Source organism: Cyprinus carpio, chromosome B7 (assembly GCF_018340385.1).
Source record: "Cyprinus carpio isolate SPL01 chromosome B7, ASM1834038v1, whole genome shotgun sequence".
NCBI lineage: Eukaryota > Metazoa > Chordata > Actinopteri > Cypriniformes > Cyprinidae > Cyprinus > Cyprinus carpio.
This window is the reverse complement of record NC_056603.1, coordinates 14,863,373-14,879,373: the sequence shown is the minus strand read 5'-3', so window position 1 is coordinate 14,879,373 and position 16,001 is coordinate 14,863,373. Positions and strand designations below refer to the sequence as shown.

General features: G+C 35.8%; 1 long non-coding RNA gene across 2 annotated transcripts in view; it reads left to right on the top strand.

Annotated features, from left to right (window-relative positions):
- The first annotated feature begins 9,268 nt into the window (after positions 1–9,268).
- The window catches only part of LOC122137953, a 75,440-nt gene continuing 68,707 nt past the window's right edge, over positions 9,269–16,001 (top strand). For both annotated transcript variants that reach the window (XR_006155165.1, XR_006155164.1), the window contains exon 1: positions 9,269–9,718. This is a non-coding gene — a long non-coding RNA (uncharacterized LOC122137953). The remainder of the gene's footprint in view (positions 9,719–16,001) is intronic.

Below are 16,001 nucleotides of genomic sequence, written 5' to 3'. Positions count from 1 at the left end.
TGTGGGTGCCAGGGTCAAGGTTCACAGTTGTGTTCATAGTCCCAGCAACTGCCCTCTCACAGGGTGGTACTCCTGGATTTCTGGAACCATTCACAAATAGCAATTTCTTAATAAGGCAGGCATTTATTAGAGTTCAGTGCTAAGCCAAATCTTAGTTAATCTGTTAAAGCTCTGTAAATGCTATAGTTTGGACTTGGGTGTGGGCTTTTTACAGTCGAGTCATAATATTCACATTATATGCTAGACATATAAAGATTAGCATGGTCATTACAAAGAATGAAAAAGGAAATATTTTTTGTTTTTACTGTATGTTTGATTTGGACCATGACTTAAAACAAAAAATGCAGCATGCTCACATTCTCAGTTGTTTTGTGGTTTAGGCTATAAATTATACAAATAATGAGAGGTCTATTTGACATTAATATTTATAGTCAACCAAAAAGGAAAATTTTGTCAATATTTCTGTCAATAGTCTTACCTTCATGTCGTTCCAAACATGTATGACTTTCTTTCTTCTGTAAGTCCCAAAGGTGTTTTTTTTTTAAAGAATATCACGATCACTCTTTTCAATATAATGGAAGTGAATGAGAACTGGAGCTGTCAACTAAACAAAAAAGAACCATAAAAAAAGTATCATAAAAGTAGTTTTCATGCTATTTGTGTACAAATTGTTCTTTTAAGTCAGATCTTTTCAGTGAATCGTTTGTTCACAAAAATCTTACAAATGAGTCGTTCACGAATCAGAGTGATTCAGTTCTTGAGTTAATCTGGATGTTTTGACCTACTGACCCATTCGCAGAAGTTAACAGCACACTGGAAGGGCTGATTATCAGTAAATAATGACTTTTTGTCTGTTCATCATTCAAAACTATCAAATGACGGAAAGTACCTTGTATGTATATCTCAGAAGGCTAGAGATATAGTGCATGAATCATGTAGACCACTTTAATAATACTTTTATTGTGTACTTGAGTCTTTTCTTGTAACTTGAAAGCTCTGGGCTCCATTTGTATAATTTCATGGAAATGAGCTATAAGTACATCATTTAATTTTTTTTTTCTTTACCACAGAACCACAGAAAAAAAGAAAGTCACACAGGTTTGGAAGAAGATAACTTTTTATGTCTGGGTAAGTTGTTTTCCCTGTCCAGGATCACAATGATCATCAATGATCACGTAATGAAAAAGTATCCAATTTTTGCAGAGAATTATAGAATATATAAGAATATACCACCAAATGTACTGCCACAAAAAGAGAGTGACATGACAGACATCACTGTTAGTCTTTGGAAATGTCACAGTTCAGGGCAATAGAGCGTTTGGCTAAGAAAATCATTATTTCAGACCATATTTCTCTTCACTTTAGTCTTACAGTATGTCTGGAACATGCCCTCGTCTCTTCAGCTATTTCACTATGGACCATTAGCACGATGAATAGAAAGCCAGCATAAACAAAACCAATCTTCAAAACCAATCCTCATTCAATCAGGCCTGTTGAAATGCTCTCATGTTTGGCCAGGACACACTGAATGGAAGAAGCAGAGCTCCAGGGACTTTGCAGTAGCTGTTTATGCTAGTTGAATCAATTCTGAATGAATAATAACTCAGAGCCGTGCATTTTTGAGGCTTTAGAAGATATGCAGTAATTGTTTCTTATAATGTGCGCAAATTAGAAAGAGAAAACCAAGTAAGGTGTGAAAAATGGCATGGTTTTTATGCCAATGTGCGTTAAATCACACCAGCTCTTCAGTCTAGAGACCTAACCTCAGTTTCATCCCTCCTGTCATTCTCTTCCTGTCTAAGAATAGTTATATTTGCAGGACCTCCCAGTCTTTCTCTCAGTGCTTTAGCTCCTTAGAAATTATGAAATATTTGCATGGCTGTAAATTTGTAGGAATAAACCACAAGCTTGTCTGAACTCCAAGTTTATAATAAAATAAAGTATTCATATTTCAGGCCACAGAGAGGTTTTCACATAAATATCTTCAGCGTCATAGAACTATTTCTATTCTAACCTCAAATCAAATATGTGTGGCAGTAGAAAACATCTCTGTGTTTGATCTTTGAGATACAGAGTATCTGCTTTCACATAATAGGTAACAAACAAAAAGTTAAATATTGGGGAAATTTGCCCAAAAAAAATCGAAATGCATGATTAAATTCATACAACGGCTATATTAAAAATCATCATTTATTTGATAGAAACCAGTGCAGCTAGAAAAATACTTGAATTCATGTTCTCAGTAGCTGGAAATTCAAAGCACTTTGGTCGGAGGCCCTGCTATTAGCTTACGACCAAAACAAACAGCGGAGGGGAAAAATCACCTTTGTAAAAAATGTAAAACGAAGGCTGCCAAGTCGAACGTTTTTGCTGTTATCACAATAAATCACATGTGAAACTTGGAAAAGAGAGCGCACATAAGTGCTGCCTTTGTTTTCTATTCCACTTAGAAAGGTCGTGTCTCAGGAGGAAAATTAATGCTGAGATATTACTCAGGGTGTGTGTGTGTCTGAGTGTGTGTTAGAAGTGTGCGTATAAATGAGGGAGACGAGTTTATGTACTAAATCCCAAAAATTGATTAGTCCTCCGCTGCCAGTGTGTGTATGTGGTTATACATGCATAGAGTACACAGGTGTGCATATGTGTATGTGGAGAGGGGAAGGCACTCGGGCCAAAAGCAGGTGATCGATTGGTCATACAGTGACTGATGATACCCTGAGGATGTCTGGGTAATGAAGTGTTGTTTTCCTAACTGTGTCCTGGGCCTCCGATTGCATGTATTTTCAAGGTCAAAACAAGTGCAGAACATTCATTATATTCACCATTTTTAATTTTAATATGGCAAGCCATCAAGTCAAACTTTGTATTTATAACTTTACAATAACCAATAGGGAGCCTTATTTTGTTTTAACACAGAGTGTCTGAGATTATATGATCGATTGCGATATGGTATTTCAAGAAAGCTGTGCTGATGCAAGACTAGTATAAATCAAAGAAACAACAGCATTGCAATAGAGTACACAACCCTTCAACTCCCACACAATATATGAAGAAGCTATGAATAGATAACTTGAGAAGAAAAGTGATTTTTTTTTTAAAACAGAAAGAAAAACGAAAATACTGTATATAGGCCTAAAATATATATGCATTATATTTGTATGCATTATATTTTTAACTATATAAGCAGGTAAATGTGTCAATAAACTATGTATCGTTTCAATAAAAACAAACCATAGTTAATTTGCGCATGGTTTAACTATAGTGACCAAGGTTTTTTTTTTTTTTTTTTTTTTTTTTTTTTTCGTAGCAAAACCATTGGTTATTTTTGTTAGGGATTGCATCAGTATTACTGCGCCAAAGAAATTGTTTCAAAATGTCAGATTTTGTTGTGAATTTTGACTTAATAAGTGTATGCTAATGGTTTGATAAAAGCAAAAAGCCAGATGAAAGCCTTTTAGCTGTTCTAAGTTCACTGTAAACCACGGTTTCTTGGGCCTTATTGCTATACTAAATATTTATTTTTCCCCAAATAAACAAAAATTCTCTTGCATGAATTAAAGGTGAAAATATTTGTATATCGTCAGCTTTATTGGTGATTTTAAATCTTGCCACTTTCTCCTTCATTCATCACTATACACTCCCATTTTCTGGATAAATAAAACCAAGAGGTAAGGAAAACCTGACCTGACATTTTTACAGGCTACTTTGCTTCAGTATGGAGCCCAAAACGTTTCATTCTTACACTATATGACTGGGTGTCTGTTTTCATTCTTCTCCCTCATTTTCTCATTTTTTTCACATTTTGCCAAGTCCCTAATATTGTTTTTTTGTGGGGAAGTGAAGGCAATGAGGGTGTAGAAGTCCCTGTTAGCCACCCACATTCTGCAGAACAAGACTTTCTTTATTCAGGCAGCAGACTGTATGCCTGCACTGAAGAACAATCGGGAAAAAAATTAAGGCAAGACTAATGACATGCATTGCCAACATAATTATTGACACATGCCATCTTTATTCTTGTGCATCCATAATATGCTGTTTGTGTAAGAATTTTTTTTTTTTTTCTTTTGCAATGTTTTCTTTGTAGTGGTGGATCGTCTCAAAGCAAATAAATATTATTTGTGTAGATTTGTTTCAGATATTTCAGAAAGAGTATGGAAAAATCTATGTGTTTTGTAATCAGAGCAGGACTTTGGACTTTTGTTCATTTAATGACTTTTATTATTTAATGCCCAAAGCAACCCTTATCTTGCTTTTTAAAATTATTGTTTAAATCACAATTATACTAAAATAACTTTATTCTGAACAAGAAAAACAGCAGATCTGGCCACATATAAATTAAACAAAAAAACAGATTCAAGAAAAAATATTTTCCCGGCAGTATTAAAAAAAGCCTTAGAGCCATTATGTGCAATAAATAATATAATTGTTAATAACAGTCACTCTATTTTCCACTTGTCCCTTTCAATTAATGAGTACACTCCTCGCCCACATAGTGACCCGGGTTCAGCCTCCTCCAGCTAAAGCTGCACTATTACGCTAATGATTTTTCCCTGTAGACATTTTACTTGGTATTCCATTCTTTTTTGAACTCATGTTGTTCTTGTAAGGTGGTTTGCAGAAGCATGTTCAGAACTGGTTCTAATCAACAGACATTTTTCCACAAATATGCCGGGTGTATTTCCTCTTTGACTCCATTTTTCATTTTTCCCTTACACTGTACAAGTCTTTCAAGTGATACATTAGCAGAGTGATGCTTTTTCTAAACTAGAGAGCAACACAGAAGAAAGTGTTGCTTTGGACCTTAAAGTTTTTATCCGTGTGAGCTTGCCCCAGTTAAAGTCTTCCTTCAAACAGAGTCAAGTCAGGTTAGCTTTATTTATACTTCATGCAATAGAGATTGTTTTAAAGCAGCTTCACAATATTAAACAGGGAAGTAACAGAATCAGTGATGCAAGCTTCATCAAGTATATAACAAATCTAAATTCTGCTGTAAAGCAGCTCTAAAAAAGCAATAGTCTCTTTATTCAGCTCCACTGTATTCCAGATTTCAGTGTATTATTATAAAAGCCAGTCACAGTTCTCCAAACAGTTGTGTGCAAATTCATCCCTCCCTATAGACAAGGTCTGCTTTACACTCTGTTCCTTCTTTATGTCTTTCTATATAAGCCATGCCATTTTTGGTGAAGTTAGTAGGCCCAGGACAGTACCTACACACCCATGAAGTCATGCTGTTTCCAAACTACCTCTTACTGTTTGATGTTTTATTTCCACATCATTTGTAAAACAGGTCTGTAATTCTTTTCATTCACAGACGAGGAAAAGTCGATCTTTCCTTTTAGGAAACTTGAAAATAATTAATGAATTCTGTTCCTATAGAAGCCATGCCATAAAAACATAATGGGGACTTTGAAAAGCCCTCAATCAATGCCTTCCTTGAAAGGAAAATAGCAAAATAATAAACATCTGACATAGCAGTAAATAAAAATGAAAAGACATTTATGCCTTACATTTGAAACATGATAAGACCCAAAAATTAGCCGTACTGTATATAATTAATGGCTGTTAACAGATAAATTCCAAGTAGGCTCAATTATAGAGTTTTTAGTCCCCCTGGAGTCACTAATTGTCTTAGAACCAATCTCTTTCCCCAGAATTTTTTTTTTTCATGCTTTAAAAATGAAATGTCTTGAATGTGACACCCACATCGACTCTTGTGCTCCACTTTCACTCAGATAATTCCACAAGGAATTAAGGCTTTCTCTACAATATCGGACATAATTGGTATCATGCTAAATTTATATTATGGTAAAAATATGTCTGCAACAGTGTTAATGCTTTTACCACTATCCAACCAGTAACAGGATTTTAAAAGACGTCAATGACCATTTTTTACCCTGTTTTTAGGTAATTCGCAGTGGCTTGTTATGACAAAGCTCTATGCCTGAATAAAACCTTGTAACTTCGTGTGACATAATATTTTTAAGGGCAAGGTAATTAGGCATCTGTTTGGCAGACTGAGGACTTTTAAACCACTATGATCACATGCCATATTTAAGGCGAGTAACAAAAGGTCATGTCTGTACGGAAGCTCAAAGCGCCTCTGACCCGAGCACCTTCTCATCATGCTTATGATTCACAGATAAAATAAAACATTGACGTTCCAGCATGGATATTCAGGAACAATATCTGTCATTTAGCAAGATTTACAGCTATATTAGCTGCAGCACTTGGCTAAAAGAATACGAGAGGATATTTAACACACTGTTTGAGAAACGATCTGTATTTGGCTGAACTATAATTTTACCCCAGGTCACTGTTCCATACGGTAACCAGACATGGACTGTTGCGGCTGCTGCGGCACTGGCCCGTGAAGAAGCAGAAGAAGAGAGAGAGGTAGAGTGGATTTGAATTGAGGATGATAATTGCTGAGAGGAAAAACACAAGAGCTGGAGCAGGTTATGACCACGCATCAGCCAGTTCCATTAGAGACGGGCCTTTTAACAAACTGGCCCTGTGTGTGTGTAAGTGTGTGTAAGTGAATGCACACAGCTTCAGTTCAAAAGTTATTAGCTGTCATTCTCACAGACAAATTAGAATGGAAAAATCTACCATCTCTGCAAGTGGTTGACCGCCGCTCTCTGTCTGCGCAAGACTTGAACTTTAAGATCTTTTTTTTTTCTATTTTTTCCCCCTTAATCCTTTCTTTTTTTACCTTTTCGTATTTCATTCTTTTAGTGTTTCTTTTTTTTTTCACTTGTCATCTTCAGTAATCATGATGCACAGATAAACTGTACAAAAGTTGACCTATAGCTTAAAAAATAAGGCAACTTTTTACAGTTAGTTTGTTAACAAATGAAAACTTTTTTTTCATCTGATGAACTTCTTGTCAAGGCATTTAAAGATTGTTCCACATTTAGCAATGCAAGGAGCTTCAAACCAGATTTTCAAAGCTATTGACATTATAACACTAAAGACAATGACATAAAACTGAAGGTAAACATATTACTCTGACAGGCAAACAGAGATACAATGAGATGAACATAGATGATGAGATCTACTGATCTTAATTCAATAAAAATATTAACTCTGAATCATGTGATAGCTAATTAACAGTGACAACAACAGAAACATAAATTAAGCCATTAAAATGTAAAACGGTAAAATATTACCACATAATTATTTCAAGCTGCATTGCATGCTGAGAACTTGCAAAAGATTTAATATAAAATTGTTTGTTCAGATGACTCAATTTAGGAAGTCGAGACAGAATTTGGACGGTTTTTGAACAAAAACTTGAGTATGTCATCAATCAATCAATAAAACAACTTTTGTTAGCAACATTTTTAGAGTATACTTGTTCAGTACACACGAAATAAACTCCTCTAGATTTTTACAGTGTAATATTTGACAGCAGTAGGCAGAGTGTTTGGGGTATTATAGGGGGCAGGGGCATACAATTTATAAAAATACAAATATATACAGTAAATATTTTAAATGATTTCACAGAAAGGTCTGTAAAAATATATTAAGGTCCAATGTACCATGCTAAAATGTATTTATTTATTTATTTTAACCAGTGTTATATACAGTATTTTTCAATTAATCATTGTATTGTTTTGTCTTTTAAGGAAATGTCCATACATTTTTTCTGCCAGGATATTATCCGTTTCCCCACTTTTTTTTATTCCTACGGTACAATATTTGGAAGTACAAGCAAGTAAAATGTTCAGAGCTTCGTTAAAGGAATCCAGCTCTGACCAACACAATAATAAAAAATGATTTTTTTTTTTACACATACATGTAATTTCTCTCTGTCATTCTGTTCGGTTAGATGATATACAAGGACAATAACAATGATGATTTTTATGTGATAAATGATATGGTGGTTGACCCTCAGCTGACATTTATTACTGTCCCTATGCTAAAATGCAGAGATTGAAGTCTTTATTTATGACTAATCCGATATCCTTAACAGATCTCATGCCAAGATTTTGTAGGTCTTCAGTGGCTTCCATTTATTTCAGTCAATTGTCCTCATGTTTACAGGTTGAAACCACACCCATAATGTATAAAGTGAAATCAGTCATTAAAACTCTTCATCCCACCACAGGTCCATCATTCTGCTATAAAATATTTGATAAATTATAGTCTCCCATCAGGTTTGAACCACAAAGGCTATCCCTGTAAGGATGATTTATGACTTTTCCCATTCTTTCACGTTCTCCGTTCTCTCTCCACCAATGACAGAATCAATCTCTTGGATGGTCACTCTTCCAGACCACACTGTTGTATGCATTCAAACTCCTCCTGAGGGCCCCGTAAAAGCCTTCTCCCAGTCAGATGTGGCTTTGTTTGATTTCTTGCTTGTTTTAATGTTCCGAGACGTTGTGCATCCCAGTGGTTGAACACATTTGGTCTTTGTCCCCATCCTTTACATGGCTTAATGTGCCGTCCCCTTCAACTCCTTCTACGATCGGAAAAATTCATAAATGAAAAATACACATAAGAAGGACATCACTGCAGGCTTTAGTTCTCCAGGTAAGGCATTGGTTCAAGTGTGTGTTCTAAATAAAACAATTAAAATACAGTATCTCTCTGAAGAGTAGGAGATTGTACAATCTATTTAAATTAATGTGATGTTCTATAAGCTAAATGAATGTCTTTACAGACAGGGAAAATGTTTGGAGCTCTGATGAAGTGATTATGGTTGTCGGAGAGAAAACATTTTACGAAGGGTTACAAGTGCGGTGTGTGCTGGTTTAAGCATGTCCACATTCTTGAATGTCAGGTTGGTTAAACTCAGCCTTAATGATTTTTGTCAGTGGCCTTTTTGTAAAATTGATTTGCATCTGCTGCCATTATCTATTTGTGAAAAGTGTACATTGCAGCATTCAAAATAAATAGTTCTACTGCCCTGGACAGGATTCCATTTACAACATCTCTGTGAAACCTATGATACTGTGATACCCTTAATTCTGTTGGTCCCATGAATACAATGGCCAACCAGAGACATTTAAAAAGGCCTATAAGCCAATCTCTGATCCACGGATTCACGTTGTCTTTGGGTAGGCTGTTTCACTTGTGTTTGCCGAGACACGTGAAAATTAATGATTAAGAAACTCCCCTCAGAAGGAAATTTTTCCTTACTACGCGCGGAAGAAATGCACTCTATATCATTGCAAATGCCAGCGGTTTGTTCAGTGCGAGCTCACTGACTGAGTTAGACCCTGTCGTGAATAATCTCCCATTGTAATCAACAAGACGTGGACAAAGTGTAGGTTAAATAAGATTTATTTGACAGTTGGGAGATTATAATTTCCTATCAGATAGGAAACACCTATGTTTTAGCATCTGGACCTCACTGAGCTTGCGCGGGTGTTTCGTTCGTAACCAATCAGAAACAACGAACGAATCTTTAATTACTCTTTTTTTTGACTCTGGTTTTAAAGAATCGGTTGAGTGAATGACTCACTATAGGGTTCTATCGATGATTCATTCATAAAACACAGATACGTTCACTTGTCGCCGCCTGCTGGTGTAGCAGTTAATCGCGGTCTTAATTTCAACAGCAAAGAATGGTTAAACAAGTTTAAAGACTCAGACGAGGCCCAGTTAGTTCCGCTGGACTCTGAGAAGAATGTAAAATGAAAATGCACAACCGAAAGAAAGGATATGGTTTTAAGGAGGACCGTATGTTCAAACATTAACGTTTTTAGAGGTAGGTTATGCGGCTTATTGGTTTATTTAACACTGCGTGAGCTGATTACGACTCCATTTTGAGCAACCTGGATTCGTTTAGGGTGATTTAAGTGTTTATCAGTAACATAAAACATGCTGTTGGTGTGAGTGCGGTAGGGTGGCTTGTTTTGGGCTTCATTTTTATTAAAATGTGTTGGCCCACAACTGGGCAAAATATGAGCCATTGGGCGCATTGGGCCTTACATGTGTGTGATGGATGTTATATATAGCCTACAGTACAGACCAAAAGTTTGGAAACATTACTATTTTTAATGTTTTTGAAAGAAGTTTCTTCCGATATTCTTCTGTATATCGGAGACGGATGTGGGTGTGCTAATAATCATTAATCATACTAAATATGGTCTAATGATATAAACATATACTGCGAGACATTATAATTCTTGTTTCTGTATTTTACATGCCAGTTATTTGTGCCAGTTTTACGTCCCTCAGTGATGGCTCCTCAGTCTATTAGAGGATTTTTTTTATTTTATTTTTTTAGCATTTGGGAATATTTTTGAATCTATTTTCTCCTGAAGTTCAAGGAAAGTTACGCTGCTGGATTTTCTCTCTGTGTTGAGTGGTTTGCAGGCTTCCATGTGGATCCATATGCCTCTTTTCTGTTCCACCTGTCATCACTCTAGCTGCACATGCAGCTCTCAAACCCACATCTCTTATTCATGTTCATACTACAGTATAGCAAGGTATTCAATTTCCACTATAGTATCCAAGATACCTGAGACACAGGCGCCTGTTCTCGATTGAATACAGCAGATTTAGAAAGAAAACTTTGTATGAATGTTTTTCCATTTCTCGCTCTCTCTTTTATTTTTACCTCTCAGACATTTTCAGTTTTACCCTACTCAAGGTATGCCATACGTTATAGATCAGGACGGTAATCAAGAGGGCAATTTTGGGTTACTAGCACTCACCACTGTGTTGTGTGTGTTTACATGTATCATGGTAATACTACAGTACAATGGAGTACTGTCTAAGTATATGACTATGGTATTCATTGAATAACATGGTTTGTATCAAATTACCATGGTAATACCATTTTAAACAATCACTTTACCATAGTACTATACTAGTACAGTACTTTTTTTCATTAGTGCAGGAACAGGGCTAAGTAACATAGGCTTTAAATATTTTGTAGTTTGGTAACCACAAGCAACTCTCACTATTATATCCAATAACTCAACAATATATTGTGTATTTGATACTATTCTTAAATTTTTAGGCAGTTTTTTGTATTATCTAATACATTGCAAAATGTCAACACTAACCACCTTATATTTCAACACGGAAGTAAGCCGTTTACAAATGGTCACACCCGCTCTTATAAGCCAAAAATAAGCTGGATAAAAATAATAATCTGTTGTTCACATGGGCCAGATGTTCTTAAATCAGAATACTGTATGAATATTTTTTCCTCTCTTTTAAAGTTGATAAGACTGTTTATTTTGCTACTGTAACTTATATGCAATATTATATGGTTAGTTTTATTTTATTCATTGCATTAAGTATTGTTTATTCATTATTTATTCACAACCCTATTAGAACAGACCTGTGACCCATTTTTGGGTCATGACCCAGCAGTTCAGAAGTTCTGCTCTAAATGATCATCTCCATTTGAGGGCTTTGCAGGCATCTGGTTCTCACGTAGCTCAGTCAGGAAAAGTGGCCAGCTTGAGGGGCTTGATCTCATTTACTCTTTATTGGTGTACATGGGCTCTGTATCTCACGTCTTCACCCAGGAGGGGCTGGAGGTGAGGAATGTGACACTAGCAGAACATTTGCAGTTATTAATTTACTCACTTAGGATCCAATATATTCATGGAGCTGTTTAGCTGTAATAATAACCACTGATGTTACCTGAGCTCCTTAATGTATTTATTTAGCAGACTTTCTAAATCTAGTTACTAAATACTGTTAAGTAATGTGTTCATGTGGGTTCTTTACAGTACATATCTAGGCTAATGCATAGGCAATAAATAATAATTAATCTTTGCTTACTACAATAGTTGCAGTCCATCTGGATGTTAACTTCTTGACACTCTCAAAATTCCCACAAACAGTCAGGAACAAATCGTACCTTCATTAGTGGCTGGAGCCTGTCAGCACTTTTTTTTTTTTTACTGTTGTTTTACCATTCTTCCTTTTTATTCACCTCTTGTTAATATGGTTAGTAAAATGCATCTGATAAAATATTACGCCAGTAGGCAGTATTTTGTGGAGCTATATAATTTCAGGATTTGAGTTCAGTTCATAGGGCTGTTGGGCGGCGTGGAGCACGGCAGCTTTTACGACCTAAAATCTCATCCTCACACCTGGATGTCCAACCGAAGGACAGATTTGCGGATTCTGGGAGACGTGTAGGCTTGGGGTAGAGCTGGGTGCCCTGCAGAGACGGACCGCTGACCCTGCCGTGAACCGTGATCTGGGTTTGATTAAAAGGGTCCTTTAAATCTTGCTCGCTAACAATGTGCTCAAGGCATGTTCTGCAGTAAAAAAACATTTTTTTCTAGGCATTCCCCGTAGAGTTCAAAACAACAACCAGAAGTCCAAGGGAGCTGAGAAGAAAGAAGAGAGATGTAAAAATGCAAAAGGCATTTTGCCAGTGAATGGATTCAGTGCAGGGTGGCATCGAAGAAGGGGGTACTGAGGAATTACAAAAGCTGTTGAGGGCTGAAAATGAGATTAGATCGAGTCCAGATTGAGTCAAAGAAGGTTTATCCCATCATTTAACAGAGTGCAGAGAAGTTTGAGGTAGGGTTTTTTCTCCATGACTCTCACACAATCTTCTAAAGGAGTCATGAACCAGATGGATGTCTTAAGTCAAGTCATCTTTACAGTAAATATTTAAATTACACAGCTTTATGGATAGATTGATTCTGATTGGTCAGTCACAGAATTCAGTTGTCGAATATTTGAGAATGTATTTCAAAAATGGCACTAATATACCAGCAGCTTTTCACGTACATCCACTAATTTATATTTCTGGATGCCATTTATTGAATGAGTCAATGTTTTGGGGCAGAACACATTCGCAGTATAGCAAACAAAGTAAAAAACTGGGGCATCTTGTTTGTGAATCTGCTTGTTCTTAGTAGATTTGTAGACATGCACGTTTTAACAAAGGATAATACTTTTAGTTGTGAACAACTTAATGATTAGCAACAAATCTGTGAAATGTTGAATGATTCAGGGACTTGCTCAGAGGAGGCGATTCAACGACTCACTCACTGAAACTTATTTTTTTGGTGAACTGATTCAAAAGATTTGAGCCATTCTCTCCTTAGCTGAAAAGATTTGTCCTCAGTAAAATTTCAGTCTTACCTTTAATTAAATAGATTTAAAGCCAATAAAATGGCATTTGCATTAGGATAATTATCCGATTGCTTGTCCATCTTATTTTTAAATCAAGTTAACTTGAATGTTCTTTTAATAAGCATTAGCATTGCTTTGTTCGACCCTCTTCTTCCGTTTTTCTTTTTTTTTTTTTTTTTAATACATTTTACTCAAAATGCCCACAAATTACTTCAAGATGACCCAATACAGACTAAAGAACCTAATTAGGCCTGTGGCTTCATTTACCAGAATCACATTAGCTAGTGAAGACTTGAAACAGCAAACATGCTGTTTCATCATTACCACAACAACATATCCTACGAGCTGAGAATCGATTTGAGCGGCTGAGCTCAATCAGCCCTCAGAGGAGCTTTGAGAGGAGACCATGCCAGACTAAGAATGGAGATGAGCTGGCGTTGAGAGAAAGGAGACTCCAGATTTCGCAATGGTTGCAACATCTGCAGTCAATGAAGCATTAAACCTGAACTTTCCAGAACCCTGCAGGAAGGGAGGACACAGAAAGAGAGAGAGAGAGGAGAAAGGCTCCAGCAAGGAACCTTCATCCCCTGAAGTTATAAAACTGGTTTACATTTGGGTTGTGGTGCTGTCCAGTGTCTGCCCTCATCACGCCCTCCTTTCATATCCTTTATGTCTTATTGAAGAAACATTTATCAATCTTTCTGTAAAAATTTTAATGAGGGAATACATTTATTAATTTATTCTAAAATACCACAATTAATTTTATACACCAAAAAAAACTGTATCTGTATAATTATGTGAATACATATGTGAATATGTATATTTCTTTAGTATATTATTAACCACCAGGCAGTAAATTTGATTAAATCATTAAAAATAACCGGTTCATAAGAGAAATATTGTCACCTTTATTCTCATATGCAGGAAAATTCTGCACACATTAACAACATGATATTTGACAAAACCTAATATGAACTAATATAAAACGTTCCAGACTTACCATCAAATTTATTTAATTAATTTTTGGCATTTTAGTAATTTGGTTCTAATTCTCTAACACTCTAATTTTTTTTCAAAGTTGTAAACTAAGGTTATTGCAGTATGTTTTGCAAGAAAATACAGTTTCAGTCTTTTTACTTAAAAAAAATGATTATTTCAGTGTTACTTGCATTTTCTTGTCATTATTTGTGAAATTTACTTTTGGTTTCTGAGTGAAATTTTTTTCAAAGTAAATCATACACCATTTTTTTAATACACTGAAAAAAGTGTTTCATCCAATTAAAAAAATCTAGGGTAATGATCCACATCTATATTTTTTCAACTAAATGGCAAGTTATTTATTTAAGTTAAAATGTGAATCATTACCCTAATTTTTTTTAATTGGATGAATGAAAAACTTTTTTCAGTGTATATATCTGTTTTTAAATACCATTTTGTAATTGAAACCGAGGTTCCTTTTACTGGAATTTCTCAACCCTCTCTCGCCTCTGTTGAAGCACTAATTGTACATCTAGATGAGTTCTGGTAGACCGCTTCTGTTGATTTTTCCATCAGACTCCCCTGGCTATTTTTGAAACCGTCCTCTTTTTGAATCTGCCTTTTAAACTCATTTCCTTCCTCTCTGATCTCTGATTTGTTCTGTGGAGTGGTCTCTGAGTGGTCTCTTTGGATGAGATTTTCCAGCGTTTGTGGACATCATTTGACCGAATAACTGTCTATTGTTGAAACATGCAGTCTGTGGCCTTAGCTAAAGGGTGGGCTTCCGGCACTGGTGACTGCAGCTCCATTGCTCTCCTCATTTCCATCTCCCTCAATCCTGAAACAGGAGGAGGAAAGTAAATAAGTCAGAGCTCTCAAGGATTAGGTCATCGGTGCTTTGACCTGCTGCCAGCCATAATATTATGTTGTGGTTTCATTACCAACCCAATCAGAGCCACATAATTAAAACATTCCATTTGTTTACTTCACTCGTCTTCTTCCATTCCTAGCATCACTCAGAACAGGGCTTGGTAATCCTCAGTGCCTGATTCCCTGTGTTAAATTATATTAAGATCATTAACTGATAGCTCTGCTAATTATGTGTGTTAAAGCTTGTATCAGGCTTAAAATAAATTGAAGTCTTATCTAGATCTCTGATGTTACCAGAAAGATTCTTTGTTTACTATGACTTTACTCTAAGGTTTATGCACACAGTAAGCTGACCATTACAATGGGTGTCAATAGTACACAATGTTTGTCTATTAAATATAACTGGCTAAGATCACTAATATCTCTGCCTTTTAACCCTCTAAAATATGTTTAAAGTAAAATATCCTTTTCATAAGACACACTGGCCCCATTTTATCAAGTATGGACTGCTTGTGCTGGTTTTATGAGGTACTTAAGATTCAAAATAATGCGGCTTGCTTGTTGCAGGTTATGTTTGCCTGCAATTTGTCGTAGTGGCTTAGTTCACAAAATACCACAAACAGCAGAAATAATACTGTGTTCAGCATCTTTGAAATTCAATGGAACATTAAGTTTCCTAGTTGATCTGAGAAACCAGTGGCTAGGAAACATCTGCTGACCGTGATTTACCGTTTCTCCTCAAGCTGAAATCTGTAGCAGACATTTAAACCATCGATCAGCTGGAACCGTAATGATGGAGGATGATTAGTAAAGAGATTGCTTCATGTCCACAAATCCTCTTTATCAGAGATGAATCCTCTTAATGCAAAAATTATTTAAAAATTAAATTCATACAGGATTTTTGCAAAAGTAGAAATCTCCCTTCCTTTGAGGTGCAACAGTTTTCTATTGATAACTGATATAATAATAAATGTTTCAGCACATTAGAATGATTTCTGAAGGATCATGTGACACCGAAGACTGGAGTAATGGCTGCTGAAAATTCACCTTTATCATCACAGGAATAAATTACAAAAATTTTAATA